Raw genomic sequence first — 18,664 nt, 5'->3', positions numbered from 1 at the left:
GAAAATTAAAAACCTTGGAGAAATAATTGGCAATCTCTTTTAAAACCTAAATGTTGATTCTCTTGCTAGTAAATCACAAGAAAGTCCAAAGACTGAAATATTGGAGACAAAACAAAAGCCAAAATGACTTCTGGAAACTCACCTAATAGTGGAGATGTACCTTAGACCAGTCCTCCCTTACACTTCGAATGGTGCTTTGTAGTCCAACAGTCCTGGACTCAAACTCTGCCTGTGTGTGTGTGATTAACTGCTAACTTTAAACAGGTTACTTTGCCCCTCCTACCCTCTTGTCCTCCTTCTGAGTAGGAGGGGAAATGGTACATTGTCCATGTGAAGCACCCAGCGCCGTGCCTGGTGACCTAGCAAGAGCTCATCAGATGTTAGCTTCCCTCCTCCACAGGGGTGCCTTGCCGTGAGCCAGAGAAGATCAAGGAGACTGTGTCTGGAACACAAGCGTTAGAATTCTTTTACTGGATAACAATTTGCTAAGAGAGATGACTGGGAGGTGCCAATTTTAATATTTGTAGCTGATTTCTATGCACTTCGGTCAGTTTAATAGCCAAAAGCAAAGTTATGGGCTGATTCTCGGTGATTCAAATTAACTCAGTTAGAAAAGTGAGTTTAGAACCTTCCCATTTCTCACCACTGAATTGTTAGGGTTGATGCTTTCCCAGTGAACATTCAACTGCAGCTAAATTGCTTCCCTTCTCTGGGTTCCCACTGTAGGGGACACACATTGTTCACATCGTTGAGAGCACTTGCTCATAGTTTGTCCCCAGCAGCAGTAGCCCCTCATGTTTCTTAATGGTAAGCTTTCAGACCATCTTCCTTACAATGGATGTCCAGACAGGGGAAACAAAACACCCCTTGTTCCTACCACTTAAGCCAAGTTGCTTCAATCTCATCCGATGTACACTATCAGTTTCTATGTAAGACGATTTGAAAAGGATTTTATAAATTTTAACAAAAGGTAAAGCAGGGCTTCAAATGAGCAAACCCTCTGTCCCTGCCAATCTCTCTGATCTCATTCCAGGCCTTTGTCTTCTTAACTCATTTTTCTAATATTTTATTTTCAGTTATTTGAGAGGTAGAGTTACAGAGAGAGAGAGAGAGAGAGAGAGAGACAGAAAGCCTTCCATCTGTTTGTTCACTTCCCAGATGGCAGCAACGACTGGAGCTGGCTGAACCAAACCAGGAGCCAGGAGCTTCTTCTGAATCTCCCACATGAGTGCAGGGGCCCAAGACCTTGGGCTGTCTTACACTGCAGGGAGCTGGATGGGAAGAGGAGACGCTGGAGCCAGTGCCAGAGGCGGAGGCTTAGTTTACAACGCCACAGCTCAGCCCCCCACCCCCCTCATTCACTTTCCTGCAGTTGCATGGACATGCTTTCCTTGTCTCAAATTTACCAAGCTCTTCCCCACCTCAGGGACTTTGCACATACAATTTCCTCTGCTTGCAAAATTCCTTCCCAGTACTTATCAACTGACCAACAAAACTGATTATTTAGGGGAGGGAGCAGTTTTGTATCACTCTTGGAATCACTTCAAAGAACATAGCCTCAGCTGTGTTCCCTCGGTTCCTCTAATAATTTTTATAAGAACCTGATGTCCTGTGTTAAACTCCATATCTACAGTAGGGCTAGCTTGGGGTAGCAGTTAAGATGCCACCTGAGACACCTGCACCCCATATTAAACAGCCTGGGTTAAATTCTTGGCTCTGCTCCCAATTCTGGCTCATGTTGGCTCTGCTTGAGTCTCTATCACTCATAAGAAAAACTCAGACTAAGTTCTCAGCCCCCTGCTTTGGCTTGGAACAACCTCAACCCTTGTGGGCTTTGGGAAGTAAACCAGTAGATGAGAGATTTCTATTTTTTTTTTTTTTTTATTTCACAGATAGAGTTAGACAGTGAGGGAGAGAGACAGAGAGAAAGATCTTCATTCCGTTGGTTCACCCCCAAAATGGCCGCTACGGCAGGCATGCTGCACCAATCCGAAGCCAGGAGTCAGGGGCTTCTTCCGGGTCTCCCATGCAGGTGCAGGGGCCCAAGCACTTGGGCCATCCTCCACTGCACTCCCGGGCCACAGCAGAGAGCTGAACTGGAAGAGGAGCAACCAAGACTAGAACCCTGTGCCCATATGGGATGCCAGTGCCGCAGGCAGAGGATTAACCAAGTGAGCCCCGGCAGCGGCCCCGAAAGATTTCTTTCTCTCAGCATTTCACATAAATAACTAAAAAATAATAAAATTTATAAAAACCTACAGTGGATCCTGTTTCCTGCATTGAATCCTGAAAAATACAGCAAGGAATCAACTGACCACAAATTTTCTTCCCAGTCTATTTGGCTTTGAAATTGCCTTTTTTACTCTATCATGATACATATTATTTTTCTTCTTAATAAAAGCAAATTACATCATCTCTTTAATTTCATGGCAATGTATGGAAAAATCTATTTGAAAGATGGGTTACAATATGGAAGTCTGTAACAAAGAGTCTGTCTCCACTCTTCACATTCATAGCTGGCAGTTTAATTCTCCCCTCTCCCTTCCCCTTCTGCTGCATATCGGGTCAAAGTGTTGATAAAGCCTCAGTCTCCCTCTTTTGTGTCTGTTAGGATACTGAAACCCCTCGCAGGAGCCCTCACCCTGGCTCTACCCAGAAAATCATCCTAGAAACCCCAAGCCAGCTTCCTTTGTTCTCCAAAGGCATTTTAGACAGATAGGGGCCCTGACATCCTCTCCCCAGAAATCCTCACTCTAGGAGTAATAAACCTTCGCACATTCTCTTGCTGTGCAGGTGGCATCATCCCGACAAACTGCTTTTGCAGAGTACAACACTCTTCATAGACAGATGATGTCATAGTCCTAGAAACAACTTTAGCTGCAAAAGAAGGAAACGCAAGAAAAGGTAGGTGAGTACCCAATCTCCGTGGAGATAAACCTGACTCACAGATAAAATTTCTTCAGACCAGGCAGTTTTATTTGAAAAACATTTGCTTAGGAATATATGTGAAACATTTAAGCATTAAAATCTTTTATGTGAAATCCAGTTCTAGCTTCAACCAAAATGCAATTATTTCGCATATTCAAACATTTTCAAAAATAGCCATTGTGTTAAAGAGTAGCTTTCATGCACAATGAATGTGAGGTTGTTAAATATTTTAACTACTGAGTGACTAAGAATTTAATATTTCAGAATTAAAACTCATTGATTATTGAACTTTTGCAATCTGGTCATTATAAATAATTAATGTTAATTTCATGGAATCTTTTTTTTTTTTTTTTTTGAAACTAAGAGTTGCAGAGAGAGAGAGAAAAAGAGGCGGACAGAGAGATCGTCTATCCTCTGATTCAATCCCCAGAGGGACACATGGCCCAATGCTGGGCCAAACCAAAGCCAGGAACCACAAATCAGGAGCCAAGAGCCAGGAGCTCCCTTCTGGTGTTCTCTGGTGTTCCACGTGGTGGCAGGGGCCCAAGCATCTGCCATCTTCTGCTGCCCTTCCCAGGCCAATAGCAAGGAGCTAGATCAGAAGTAGAGCAGCCAGGACAGAAACGGGCACCCAAATGGGATACCAGTGTTGCAAGCAGCGGCTTTACCAGCTATGCCACAACATCAGCCCAAGAAGTTGGTAAATTAAATAACCTATGCAGGTTATCAGTGTTACAGATAACACAGCATATAAGGGTAGCTTTGAAAGAAGATACTTCCTCTCCATTCAAGCTATTTATCTTTCAACAAAATGAAAATTTAAAAAAATCACAAAACTTTAGACTCAGACCATTTGAAATCTTAATCTATAATGCCTTAATTACAAAAAAGGAAATGATTCTTAGAAGTTATGAATTCAACAGCCTAAGTGAAAACACCAGTGTCGTGGGGGCACTGGATCTTCTAACCATCAACCAAGTGCTCCTGCCCCTTAAATATTTCACTAGGAATTCTGATGGGAAGCCAACAGCGCTGGAAAACGTACTCTCATGAGTTTGTTAACAGGTTCACTGCTAGTCTAGGTGTCTCCTTTGTTTCAGGGAAAAAGATACCCTCTCTGGGACTTTTGAAACTTTTTTATCAACCTAAAATTATTCTAAAACCAAATTTATTTTTTAAATGTATGTGGGGTTTAATCATCTATATCTGAATGATGCCTTCCAGCTATAAGGAAATCCATTATTTTTTGTACTTGTAAAATAGAAGAAATTGGAAATCTGACCTCACTAGATCATTGAAAAGATTAAATAATATATATATATGCACAGCATTTAGAATAAATCCTTATGTTTCATAGAAGAAAAATAAGCATTTGCCATTAATATTAGCAGAAACTGAAAAGAAGTCTTCCAACTCTTCCTTTCTCTCTACTCTGCCCATTGTTGGGAGGTTCTGAGAGTATTGCCGTATTGTCACACCACTCTGGCTTTTCCATTCATAAGCTGTTAAAAACAATACTTAAAGATGATTTTCAGGCTTGATGTATGTTTGGTAATTGTTAGTCATTGAGTCAGATTAGGTTTTGTTTCCCTAAAATTCACACTAGTTGTTTACAGTCTGATGTCTTGTTGTTAATAGTTGGTTAAGGGTAAAGACCTATTCTGATGGCATGTGGGAGGTGGGGCCGGTGGTGGGAGGTCTTGGGTCAATGGGGGCTTGCTCTTGGAGGGTGGTTCTTATAACAGGTTTATATTCAATTCCCACCTGGGTTCACTCACTCCTTCCTGTCCCACTAAATGATCATCCTCTGTATCTATCATGAACAGCTTCGACCAGATGTTATACAATGGGGTTGCTTAACCCTGTGACCCCAGATTCTAAGCCGAAATAAACATTTTCTCTCCCAAAGAAACTCCTCTAATTAGTTTAAAGTAACCAAAATCAGACTAATACAATTTGCAACTCTTTGTTGCTGAATAATACGAATTATATATTAGGAAAGATTAAGGAAAAACCCTCAAATAGAAGCAATGTTAAAATGTTTTAAAGATTATAGTGGTTTTATTTAAGTATAGCTTTAAAGACTAGAGAGCTGAGACCTTAATACTTTAGTTGCAATTTAATAAACATATGTTATAAATGACTATTCCAGAGGGAAATAGAAGATGAGAGGAAGTTCAAGGTCAGCATTTATCCCAAAGGGTGTTAAATCATGCTGTAGATTACATCAACGCAGAAGCATTTCAATATTTACCTGTGTTATTAGTGAGAAATATAAGGAGACGTTTATCACAGCTTTAAACTTTTAAACACTGTCAAGTTTTTTTTTTAAATTAAAGTTAATTTAATAGGAGGATAAAGTTGAAAACCTTTTAAAAATCTTTGTTACTGACCTTTATCATGCAAATTATGAAGTAAGATTTGCATATAGTGTTATGCATGTCTGAAAACAAATCAAATCTTTTTTATCCTGCTGAGTCTTCTGTTTTTCCTGATTGGAGTAAGGCCTAAGCCTTACCTTTTATTGTTTCATAGTATGCATTTTAATTATGCATTAATTTTTTTTATGAGAAAAGCTAGGCTATATAGGACTTGCTGCAAATCTTAGAGTCCTTAGGGAGAAGTGAATCTGAGAGGAATATTGATCTTTGACCTCCCTTGTATAAACAGAAGTACAGGAGGTCCAGGCCAGTATAGGGGTGGGGTCTTCACATGGAAAGCTTCTGGGGTAAGTCTCATTGTTCTACTTGGAAAAACGTTGGGGGATCTAACAGTTAGAGGTGGTCTTGAAACAAGTTCTTGTAAGTTCTTAGACACTGGGAGTGTAACTAATTCCTCTCTCTCTCTCTCTCCTCCCTTCTCCTCTGTGCAGGCTCACTCTTCACTCCGATCTCCCCTTCTCACTCCCCAGCATCAATTTTAGTTTAGTATGGTGTTGTCTGTGCCTTTAAATTGAGCCTTGGCTCTGTGCTGTGAAAGGCAGCATGCAGGGTAGGGATGTAAGGCACTGGCTATAGAGCTAAACATTCTGGGTTTAGCTCTGCCATTTGCCAGATGTGGATCTTGGTAATTCATTTAACTTCTCGGGGCCTCAGTTTCTATATATGTAAAATGGTGATTAAAAAAAAAATAGCACTTTCCTTGTGAGAATATTGTGAAGATCTCGAGTTAATGTACCCAACACATTTTAGACACTTGCTAACACATAGTAATTGCTATGTAATATTTATTTTTTTACTATTCTCACGCACCTAAGCCTGAATTGCTTGAGAGTAACCCTAAGATTCAGACAGTAGGTGGACATTTGGCATAGTGGTTAAGACAGGAGTCACAGTTCCATTCCCAACTCTTGCTTTCTGCTAAGGCAGAATTCAGGTTGTGGTAGATAATGGCTCAAATATTTGGGTTCCCGCCACCCATGTTGGAGACACAGACTGGCAGCCCAGTCCCAACTTTGGCCTGGTGCAGAACTGGATGTTATAGGGATTTGGTAAGTAAACACCAGATAGGAGATTTCTCTCCCACCCTCCCTCCTTTCCTCTCTCTCTCCCTCTTTCTCTCTCTCTCTGCCTTTCAAATAAATAAAGTTTCAAAATGAAAAGAAGTAGGCGGAATATCTAATACATGGGGCATGAACTTTTTAATAACAGTTGCTCCCAGGACCTCAGTGATCAAGAATAATTTCCTGCCTTGGACAGAGCACAAAAATGACTCTCTTTAAAACAGGGAATGAATGTGGAAGGGGCCATAAGGCAGCTAGAGAAGCAGGAGGCTGGTCCTTCCACAGGTTTTAAATTCATGAGACATTATCAGGGAGCTCAGGACTTACAAGTTAGATGGGTGATTATTTGCTATATCAACAGCATAATAAACCACCCCCAAAAGTCTGGATCTTAATCCCCAAATTTGTTACATTACATGGCAAAAGGAACTCTGCAGATGTAGTTAGAGATCTTGAGATGAGGATATTTTCCTGGGGGTATTTCAAAATGTAATCACAAGGGCCCTTTGAAGGGAACGAGTAAGGCAGAAAGATTGAAGGTGCTTTGCTGCTGCCTTTGAAGATGGAGGAGGGAGGCCACAAGCCAAGGAATGTGGACAGCCTCTAGAAACTGCCAATTTGCTGGATCATTGACCCATCAGGCAACACATTGGACTTTTAAGCTACTGAACTAATATAATCAATTTGTATTGTAATTAGGAATTAATACACTCATCCATTTGTCAGTATGCCTTGTGATCTTTTGTTGTTGTTGCAAAGCTTTATCATTGTATGTGGCTACTCTGAAGAGGCTAAGGAACCAAGATTCTAGATTTGGGGTAGATCTGAAATCAACTTTTTCCTAACCTGTGCTCTACATATCTCCTGTTACTTCACTGTCCTAACATTTCGAGAAAAAAATTGACATCATTTACAAGATTTGCTTGAAACTTACTTATATTAATGTTATCTGTTGGGTAAATTCTTTTAAGTGACAATAATTAACATTTTTAAAGCTTCCTATGCAACAAGCACTATTCTTTTTTCACAACACAAATTTTCATTTGTTCCTTTTAATTACAATTGCACTTTTTTTTAAGACTCACTTTATTTGAAAGAGTTACAGAGAGAGGTAGAGACAGAGAGAGAGGCCTTCTACCCACTGGTTCACTCCCCAGATGGCCACAACGGCCAGAGCTGCACCAATCTGAAGCCAGGAGCCAGGAGCTTCTTCAAGGTCTCCCAGGTGGGTGCAGGGGCCTAAGGAATTGGGCCATTTTCTACTGCTATCCTAGGCCTTAGCAGAGAGCTGGATTGGAAGAGAAGCAGCCAGGACTAGAACCGGCACACATATGGAATGCCAGCGCTTTAGGCCAGGGCTTTAACCCACTACTCCACAGCACCAGCCCCTACAATTCCACTTTTTAATATCCTTACGCTCCTAGGCAGCTAAATTTGTAAGTCATTTTTTAAAAAATAACATTTAAAATCTCTGCCTCTTGTTAATAGGAGATATATTGAAATCAAGGGAGCTCTCTTGACTCCACAGTCATGCAAAGCCAAGGCTACTCCAGTAGATCAATTGTCTTTATGTATTACCAGGAATCTCTGATGGGAGATTCAGACCATTTTGTGGGGTATCTAAAATGTCAACTTTTTGCCGTATTTGTGTTAATCTAGAATCAAGAGTTTGGAGAACAAGATTAATCTGTTAGCTCATTTCTCATCCCATTATAGCAAGATATTTGGTACCAAGCTTGCATTTTCATTGTTCTACTTCCCTTTGCTCATATTGCTCTCTCCTTGCCCAATCCCTTGATCTGTGAGCTACACAGCAGAGCAGTGATCAATGGCCACAACCTTCTGCTCCAGTGAAGCATCCCCTAACTCATGCTTCATCAAGAGTTGAAACGTGTGGTTCTGTCAAGTACAAAGAACACAGAGTAAAGGTATAAATAACAGGAGAGACAACATTAACCCTGGAAAATGCAGAGACCTCCATATCTGAAGAGGAAATCCAACATATCTGCCTTATAACATTGAGACTGTTAGCAACAACGTGATGATTTTATGCAGTTCAATCCAACAGCCATTAATTGAGACCTTACTCTGGGCAAAGAATAATGATAATTAAATCACACATGGTATTAAGGAGACTGTGACATTGTGTTGATAATAGATACTAAAGAATTAACCAAATTAGAAGGGGAAAACCTTAAAAAAATTGCCATGGGGATATGAGTAATACTAATTACAGTAATTTATGGGAACTGCTTATCAGTAATTCCTAATTATTATGCAGCACAACATGATTATGCACATTATTAAATGTGCATATGAGGGACTTTGGTGTATGTTGCATTAGATTAGATTAAAACAATGAAATATAAACATGCATGCTCAGTCTTCATAATGGGTTACTCATAGAATAATTTGTCATCTGCTCACAATTTTTAAAAAATTATTGAAGAATGTTTAGCCCATGAATATGACAGTCTGGATCTTTTCTACCAAGGCAACTATAAATTGATTAATGTACTTGATTTTTCTGAAAAATCCTTTATCATTGCCATCAAGAATTGTGTGTATTTTTCTCTCAGTTTTTTTATAAATAAGAAAATTTGTAAAATTTCCATATTTGATTATTCTATTCTGGAATAAATGCAACTCTCAGAGGAATATTATCTTGACAGTCAACAGATGGGATGAGATGGACAGAATGAATCAGAACAGCTCCATGCAGAAAACCAATTGAGCCAGCCAATTGTAAATTAGTTGTCAATCAGTTATCAAGATGACCATGTCCAATTACTTAGAGATCATTTAAAACAACAAAATAAGATGGTGTCAGTGTTTATGTGGCTAACCCATGCACAATGTAGCATTTATTTTCCACTCCAAAAATACATTAGGAACTTCTCTTACAAAAGGATTTCAAAATAAAGAACAGCCCCAATTCTACAAGACCAAATGCTGATTCAGTTCACTCATTATTTCAACCAAAAATATTAAACATCCATCATGTGTCAAGCACTATGCCACACACTGAAAATGCAGGAATTCATACCTTGTACTAGGTGTTTCTGTGAGGTCTTCAGAGATGTGATAACAAACTCACTGATACTCCTTTCATGCAGATGACCCTTGCAGGATAAAGAAGAAATCAACATGAATAGTTAACTTTTGAAGGCTATAAAAGAAATTGAGTCTGGACAGATTAAAAACCATGCAGGGGTAGGAATTTGATGCAATGATTAAAATACTGCTTAGGACACCCACGTCTCATGTCAGAGTGCCCCGGTTCAAGTCCCAGTTCCTCCCTCGATCCCATATTACACTAAGGCACACCTTGTGAAGTGACAGGTGCTGATGGGTCAAGTAGTTGGAATGCTACCATCCATGTGAGAGTCCCAGATTAAGTTCCAAGCTTGTCTTTAGCCTGTTTGGGGCATTTAGGGAATAAACCACAAAATGGAAGATCTCTCCTTGTCTGCATCTCTCTTTCAAATAAATAATAATAATGAAATAAACATTAAAAAAAGGTATATATCTGCTCCATATTCCCATACTATGTCTATGACTTCATCTCCATGACCAAATTCTGGGAACTGAGGTGCACCAGCCAATGCTACTGCCAGCTCTCTTTTCTATTCCATGAATCCAACAGCATTAGCAGCAACACATAAAGTCCCTGGAAAATAAGTTATGGAGATATAAAAGAATGTAACTTTTGTCTGAATTTTGGGAGCCAGATATTCTAGAAAACTGTAACTCTTCCTACCTTTTCTCTCCCTCTGCATTATCAAATCCATCTCTAATAGATAGGCAATACTAGCCATCAACCCCTGCTTCAATCAATGTGCTAATGAAAATGAGCCCCTGTATGTCTAATATCCATCCTATTGTTATTTCTCATTGGGATCCAGTTATTAGAAACTCTAGTCCTATCCTCCTTCTCATTTCCAGGACTTTCCTTCATCTGGGGCTGCCATTTTGACTTTTGGGACCTAAGTGTCAGCCTCCCTTTCAAATACTGCTCCAACCTGATCATAAATCAAAACTGATTTTCACATGTTGGGAAAGGGGGGGCTCTTTCTTGCAACCCACTTCCAAGAAAGCCATTTATGTCACTCAGACACCCAAGGTACCAAAATATGTCAGCTTAATCCTCATCACTACTGCTGCTGCTAGAAATGGACTGGATGACCACAGTGTCCTCAGGGGTATGAGAGGACATATATATCTCCTTGTGTGTGTGTGTGTGTATGCCAGATTGTATATATTTATTACTTCTATCATTTTTATGAGAATCTGTGGGGTGTGATGGTACGTTCTCCAACATTTGGCTGACCACTGATCCATTTCTGAATGTCTTTTCTCATTTGAAGTCAATACCTTCAATCTCTATGGATTCACTAGGTTTGACCGTGCAGTTCGTGCCCCTTCTGTAGGAGTCAAAACTCCAGCTACAGTACTATAATCTAGAGTCTGAACTCTAGTCCAAGGCAGTATTAAGATTCTGAATCACATGAAGGCAATGAGTGGTTAGTTGTCAAATTGCTATTAAGCCACATTCTAATTATTCTTGCTATCATTTTCTGAACTCCTCTGACTTACCCAATCATCATTTCTCTTCCATCACTTCCTCTATGACTACTGGTGGTAATTTCATATTTGTGTCAATGATCACAAAAATGCCAGCCTCACAGATTCTTACTTTCCAGAACTCTAGCAACCTTATGTTCATTTCATTAAATTGGTCATATCTTCTAGCTAATAATAACTTGACATTTCTCAATCTCTAAGACATGAAATATGCCAGGCCTTTTATCTTTTCACTTCCTCGACTCACTCATTGAGTTGTATGTATTCTTCCTCTTTATCACTAGATCTTGAGTCTTCCCTAACCTCTACAATGCATGTGATTCCTTTCCAAATTATCTTGCTTTCCTACCTGTTACTGTCAGCCACTTCATTCATTGTTGACACTCAATGGAAGCTCATATTTTTTATTTTTTGTTGCACCAAATTTTCAAACCCTAAATAGACTACACTGGCCACATGTGTATTCTACACAGCATTCATGTGCCCAGAAAGTCAAGTGTTAGTGGGGAGAGTTTCACAGTCAGTCCTGTTGAGTCTACTTTGTTACATTCTCCAAAAGACTTTTGGTTTTCCTTCTTAGCAACTTGTTTTCACTGTATTTTAGCAAGACTGCAACTTAAAACTTGTATCTCTACTTCTTCAATCACAGAAAGGGATAATACTGTGTTTAAGTGTAATATAATATTAATACATGATAAAGTAATATAAATTACCTAAGCTAATGTCTTGCCCATCTTGGGGTATTAATAGATTTTTGTTCTTTTATTCTGATGCAGGAATGAACCCCAGAAAAGTATAAAATGCTTTCCAACTGGTGGATGCTTCCAATAAAAAGAATACTGATTCACCAAGCATCATTGAAAGATTCAGAATATCGTGGTAATAATTACCAAGTAGGCAGGCAAGTAGGCAAGTATACTGAGACTTCAGAAGAATTTTGAGTATCTACAAGAGTATTAAAAAGATTGCTAAAATGGCAAGGATGTAACTTATTCATTCTCTGTATTCACTGTGCATATCTATATCCTTTCCCCTTAAACAAGGATTTATTTTTATTTTTTTTTAAATTTTTGACAGGCAGAGTGGACAGTGAGAGAGAGAGAGACAGAGAGAAAGGTCTTCCTTTTTGCTGTTGGTTCACCCTCCAATGGCCGCCGCGGCCGGCGCGCTGTGGCCAGCACATCGCGCTGATCCGAAGCCAGGAGCCAGGTGCTTCTCCTGGTCTCCCATGAGGGTGCAGGGCCCAAGCACTTGGGCCATCCTCCACTGCACTCCCAGGCCACAGCAGAGAGCTGGCCTGGAAGAGGGGCAACCCGGACAGAATCCGGCGCCCCAGCTGGGACTAGAACCTGGTGTGCCGGTGCCGCAAGGCAGAGGATTAGCCTAGTGAGCCGTGGCGCCAGCCTAAACAAGGATTCATAAACATTGCACTTATTGGAAGCTTTTTATCAATCATCACTACACTGTCATAGCAAATCTGCATCTGCTATCTTCTCCCATCCCTACCTTAAAATAACTCTCCACTTCAATCTATGTTTTTCCTTCTCCCAACTCCAACAGAAACAAAAATAATACCTTTGTCAGTAACACTAAAACTTTTGGGATCAGTGCTGTGGCATACACAGTTAAGCTGCAACCTGCAGTGCCAGCATCCTATATGGTCCCCAGTTCAAGCCCTGGCTGCTCCACTCCCAATCCAGCTCCCTGCTAATGTGCCTGGGAAAGCACTGGAAGATAGCCCAAGTCCTTGAGGCCCCTGCCACCCAAGTGGGAGACCAAGAAGAAGCTCCTGTCTCCTGGCTTCGGTCTCGCCCTGTACTAGCCACTGTAGCCATTTAGGGAGTGAAACAGCAGATCTTCCTCTCTCTCTCTCTCTCTCCTTCCCTCCCTCCCTCCCTTTTCCTCCCTCCTCTTCTCTGTCTCTGTCCTTCAAACAAATAAACAAATCTTTTAAAAAAATACTAATACTTTTATTTATTTTCATCCCAATGCCCTTTCCAGACACTACTATCTGTGATCTTTTCTTCCTCTCTCTTTGATCCTTTCTGTGAGTCCATAGGGTTTATTTTAATCACTGTTTGATGTTTTAAATGTTCTGTGCTTCATGTAATTCCAAACAGTGAGTTCCAGTGGCTTCCGCCTCTGTGAAGACATGTTTTATCCACAAGTTGACAGAAATAACTTCATCTCTTGAAATAATCATAACACCCCCTCTCACATTTTTATGTGGCTTTTAAATCACAGATAACTACACAAAAGATACAATATAAAACCTCTGCAATAGATGAAGTTCTTTTAAAAATAGATCTATTGTGATTGATCTCAATAATTGCAAATAGTAAGCATTCAAGCTAATTATTGTCAGAACCAACTTCCAATCATATCTCACTGAAAATGCAAACAGATGGTAATTTTATTGTAGACTTTATGTCCCTGGTGTTTATTTCAGGTTCTTCCTTCCACACATGAAAGAATTCAAACTAGAAGCATAAAGATGTGCAAGGAATAGGATTTAATCAAAGCAAAGGAAATGCAATGTCCAGTTTGGGAGAGAAAAGGAAATGAGCAAACAGCCAAAACACAAAAAGACCCCAGACAAAGGAAAAAGAAAAAACCTCAAGAAAGGAAAATACCTCAACAAAGAAAAACTCCCTGTGCAAAGTTCAGGCTTTCTCTTTTTACTATTGAGAGTCATAGTGGGTGATGCCTGGGATGTGACTTAATTGAAGATTAAAAGGTGGGATTTAACGTGGGGTTTGAGTGCCCTTTTCTGGAATTATCAGAAGCCTCAGAGTGTCAAGTACACAATGGAAGCGGGAGTGTCGCCTATGTCATTATAATGACATGATGATGACCCTAAAGCCATATTGGATATTTCTATCTAGTGCTTATTCTATTTTTGCAATATTGAAGAACCGTGGTTTTGACTACAAAGGAAAGAGTGCAGGGGCTTGGTGCTGCACCAAAGGCAGTTTCCACCTTTGCACAGGACGGAAGCCTTAGACGAGAGCAGAGAAAGGGGGTTTTCCTGCAAGTATGCAGGGGCTGACTGGAGCCGTCCTATGGCAAGGAGGCAGATCACACTGAGGCCTCAAACCCCAGATTCCCTGGAGCTGTCAGTCAGAGGCTCACAATGGCATACATGTTGGCTGAGGTGTCCAACAATGGTGCAGCCGGGACTGTCAGAACTCAGCTCCTTCCTGCCACTAACACTGCCTATACTTTCTCACAACCATTTGGGTTAGATAATGAGAGGTTCTCCAAATGTCTCCCATTTTTCCCTACTGAATTGATTCACTGTTTTGAGTTCTGAGGTAAAAAAAATAAATTAAAAAAAATTTTAAAAGAAAAACCATGACATTTACTTCTATTTTCTTATTTTAAATATAAACAGGTTAAGAGGTAAATTGTCAAATAAGAAGCCAGACTGGGGCAGCTTTGAAAAAATGCTTAATTTATCACATGATTATTGAATAAAATCAAATTTGGATCAAAAGGATATTTTCCAAGGCTATGATATATATCATTTAACAATTATATCTGAGACTTTCAAATTTAGAACTATACTAGATAAATCCAATTAACCACAATAGACATAACTATCCTCAAATAGTTAGACAGTAAAATTTCAAATCTACACATGGAGACACATTATGAAATTTGTACATCTCCCAGACACAAAATGAAATTAAAGAATGATCTCAATCCTTTGTAACTGACTGCTTTTCTGCATCTACTCTTCAGGCTTAAAAGCTAAAAGTTCATGTTTTCTTAATATTCTCTCAACTTTTAATATATATCTAGGGGAAAGCAAAGCTGATAAGAATCAAATATATATTTTCTTATTTTTATTTTTTCTAAGGAAACAAACATGACAGAGTTTAATAGCTTAGTGAATAAGGGAAATAAATGCCAGCCCAGAAAATATTGGATCCTCAGTAATGTCTGTGATAAGCTCTCATGCCTGTGATTCTCACAGGCCAGTGAAGAATTTTTTAGAGTTTACTGACTAGCAAGGGGATCTAAATGATAATGATGTGCTACCAGTCGCTTTGAGATATAAAAGTGTAAGAAAAACACAAATGACCTGAACTAGGTCAACTGAAATTTTATAAGAAAAAATTTGAAACAAATTGAGTAAAAGCTGTATTTAGAAATTAGAGTGCTAAAACAAAACCATTCATTCTGCTCAGGCTGTTACTCATTTTCAATCTGAGAACTAAGGTTATTGTAGGTCCACTTATTCTTATGCTTGTAATTTCAGAGTTTATTCCAAAAAAGAGAACATTTCCCAAGTCAAATAATGTTTGAATGCAAATATGAAGGATCCTCCAAAAAGTTCATGGAAAATTCACATTATGAAAAATCATAGCATGGATCTTGAATTTTTTGGCACCACAATAAACTGTAATTCCATTTTCCATGAATTTTTTGGAGTACTCTCATATCTGTACATCCCGAGCCACTAGAGCCCAGCTAAAATCTTAAAATAGATTATAAGCAAAGTGTAAGTGTTGGAATCTGGAAGCAATTGCGGGTTTTGTTACACATTTGAGCTCCCGGGGCCAGCACCGTGGCGTAGCTGGTAAAGCCACTGCTTGTAGTGTCAGCATCCCATATGGGTGCCGGTGCAAGTCCCGGCTGCTCCTCTTCCAATCCAGCTCTCTGCTATGGCCTGGGAAGGCAATAGAAGATGAGCCAAGTCCTTGGGCCCCTGCACTGGCATGGGTGACCTGGAAGAAGCTCCTGGCTCCTGGCTTCTGGATTGGCACAGCTCTGGCCATTGCAACCAATTGGAGAGTGAATCAACAGATGGAAGACCGCCCCCCGCTTCTGTCTCTCTCTGACTCTCCTTCTCTATGTAACTCTTTCAAATAAAATAAATAATTCTTTAAAAAAAAAAATTCGAACTCCCATTGCCAAACTCTGCAGCAGTTCCTGTAACAGGAGCAGGCAGTGAGGGCTTCCCGTTGTGGCAGAGGCTTTATAAAGCCCGTGGATGATGGCACAAGGAAGAATCCGAACATAACCCTATCCGCTACCTGCAGCAGAGCATCAGCAAAGCACAGGAAGAGCTCCGAATCAGAGCTCCTCCAAACAGAGAAAATTCCACAGAGATGAAATCGACTTAAAGATGCAGTGTATGGCCCAGATCCCGTGCCTCTTCCAAGAGAATATTGACCCATGAAAGCTTAAAGGTTAATAAATGAAAACAAGTGAACAGACTAAATATTCACGATGGACCAGCACCTTCTCCACTCCTCACATTTCCTTGCAAGCAGTGAGCACTCTTTTACCACCACTCTCCTTGCCTTTGTTGGCTCTGCCTCCTCCCCAGGTAAAGTGACTTAATTGATCAGGGAGTTGATGAAATGGGCCTGCTCAAGTCCATGTTCTCTTTCTGTACTGAGAATGAACTATAGAAAGGACGTTTCCCTCTCCTTCAAATAGAAAACAAACTGCATTTTATTATAAAGCAATAAACCTAGAAAACAGTATCTTAGAGGATAAAATTAGGTATGTGGCATATGTTCATGTTGAAAAAACCACATATAGCTATGCAGTCATGATTTGTGCACTTTCCTTTTATGTATGTTTTATTTCAAATAAAAGTTCGAAGTATAAAATATTGTTCTGTCTCAAAGTATAAATCAGAATCCAAAAGTTAAGATGTGACATCAAAAAATGTGACATTGGGCCGGCGCCATGGCTCACTAGGCTAATCCTCCGTCTTGCAGCACCGGCACACCGGGTTCTAGTCCCAGTCGGGGCGCCGGATTCTGTCCCGGTTGCCCCTCTTCCAGGCCAGCTCTCTGCTGTGTCCAGGGAATGCAGTGGAGGATGGCCCAAGTACTTGGGCCCTGCACCCCATGGGAGACCAGGATAGGTACCTGGCTCCTGCCATCAGATCAGCGCTGTGCGCTGGCCGTGGCGGCCATTGGAGGGTGAACCAACGGCAAAGGACGACCTTTCTCTCTGTCTCTCTCTCTCTCACTGTCCACTCTGCCTGTCAACAACAACAACAACAACAACAACAACAAAAAGTGACATTGGTTATAATTAGAGGTAAATCCATAACTGAAATTCTTATATGTTTAGAGAAGAATAAACTGAGAACTTAATCAAAGAGGCTATAAGAAGAATACTAAATAAAAGTCTAGCTGAAAAGGAAAGGATTAATAAATCCTTACATAGAAATAAATGAATTAAGAAACTATATGCAGTACAACCAATGTATTTGGTTGGTAAAAGTTGGTTCCTTGAAAAAAAGCCAATAACCAGAAAAGTCACAACTGATCTTACTATTAGATAGATAGATAGATAGATAGGAGAGAGAGAGGGAGATAGGGAGAGAAAGAGAAACAGCAGCAAAAAAAAAAAAATAGGTAAGGAGACTTCTAAATCACACATAAAATAGATGTATCTTTACTGGGGAATTATTTTCCTAATCACTGTTAGAGAATGCAGCAATATGGAAGCAATCAAAATTTCCAGTAGAAAGTAATTCACCACATAATGTAAACATGCTTATTTAAAAGAATATGATACAGCTATTGACCAGATATATCTAGATGTCGTCTTATTTCTCCACAGGTCTTTTATAAGAGTGTTAACCTATCTTTACGTGGTGGTATTAACTGGGAAATGCTACTCCTTGTTGGGATGGCTGAGATAAAATAACAGGTGCTCGTCTTTCACTTTCAACAGGCTCATTTAAACACTTGCAGATGTCAGACACAGTACCAGGTGCTAGTAAGTTAAAGAAAAAAGAAAAAACCCAGCTTTTATTTTGATTTTCTACTTGGTTAAAAATACATTAACAAATTTACCACATAATTTAGCTGCACCACATGTAAAGGATAGTTGCCGTGTACTATGGGGCACACAACAAGTTACGGTTGTTGTGTATATATCTTATATACTAGGATACAGTAGATGCTCAGTCTAAGTAAGCCTTGGCTTTTCTTCCTTTCTCTCTGACTCCAGCCCACTCCTCTTCCCAGGAAACAACTTGTGCTCCAAGGAATCCAGAAACAAATCATATTACAGTTTTCTAAATCACAGAAAATAACAAAGCCAGGTGTTTAGTCCCTTTGGGTGCTTCTATACCAGAATACCTGAGACCTGGTAATGTATGTTAAACAGAAACCTATTTCTTACTCTAGATGCTGAGAAGTCCAAGATCAAGGAGCTGGTGGGTTGGCTGTCTGGTGAGAGTCCAGTCACTACTTACAACTCAGTGCCTGAGAGCTACCTTCTCTGGAGGGAAGAAGGGCCAAGAAGCAAAGGAACCGAACGACCTCCTGCTGCCTTTTTATAAGGCCACCTAATTCTGCTTTTGAGGGAGGAGCCTCATGGCCTCATCACCTCTTAAAGGTCCCTTCCTGTTAATGTCATCACATTGACAACACCAAGTAGGCACGGAAGAGTCACATGCAAACCATGTCTTCAGGGATTTTTCACTGCTATAACAGAACACCTGGGACTGAGCAATTACAAAGAAAACAAGTTTATCTTATCTGGGAAGTTCAAAATCAGCCACCACCATCTGCCCGGCTTCTGGTAAGGGCAGACCACATGCTGCTGCATGAATGACGGAAATGCAGACGGGCACGTGGGCACATGCAAAGAGAAAGGGGGTGGGGCAAA

General features: G+C 40.1%; 1 long non-coding RNA gene across 4 annotated transcripts in view; it reads right to left on the bottom strand.

Moving 5' to 3' along the window:
- The window catches only part of LOC149120130 (uncharacterized), a 54,320-nt gene extending 35,955 nt beyond the window's left edge, over window positions 1-18,365 (bottom strand). The window contains exons 1-4 of one of the 4 annotated variants that reach the window (XR_016226455.1): window positions 18,176-18,365; window positions 9,758-9,848; window positions 9,477-9,552; window positions 2,399-2,877 (exon numbers count right to left, since the gene is read on the bottom strand). This is a non-coding gene — a long non-coding RNA (uncharacterized LOC149120130). Of the gene's footprint in view, window positions 1-2,396; window positions 2,878-9,476; window positions 9,553-9,757; window positions 9,849-18,175 lie in introns of those variants that run through there. The other 3 variants (XR_016226456.1, XR_016226454.1, XR_016226457.1) reach the window with 3 other exon arrangements.
- Between the last annotated feature and the right edge of the window lie 299 nt (window positions 18,366-18,664).

Source organism: Oryctolagus cuniculus, chromosome 20, assembly GCF_051225735.1.
Source record: "Oryctolagus cuniculus isolate XC-2025 breed Fujian yellow rabbit chromosome 20, ASM5122573v1, whole genome shotgun sequence".
Classification (NCBI taxonomy): Eukaryota; Metazoa; Chordata; class Mammalia; order Lagomorpha; family Leporidae; genus Oryctolagus; species Oryctolagus cuniculus.
The sequence above is the reverse complement of the archived record's forward strand: the minus strand, read 5'-3'. Positions and strand labels throughout refer to the sequence as shown.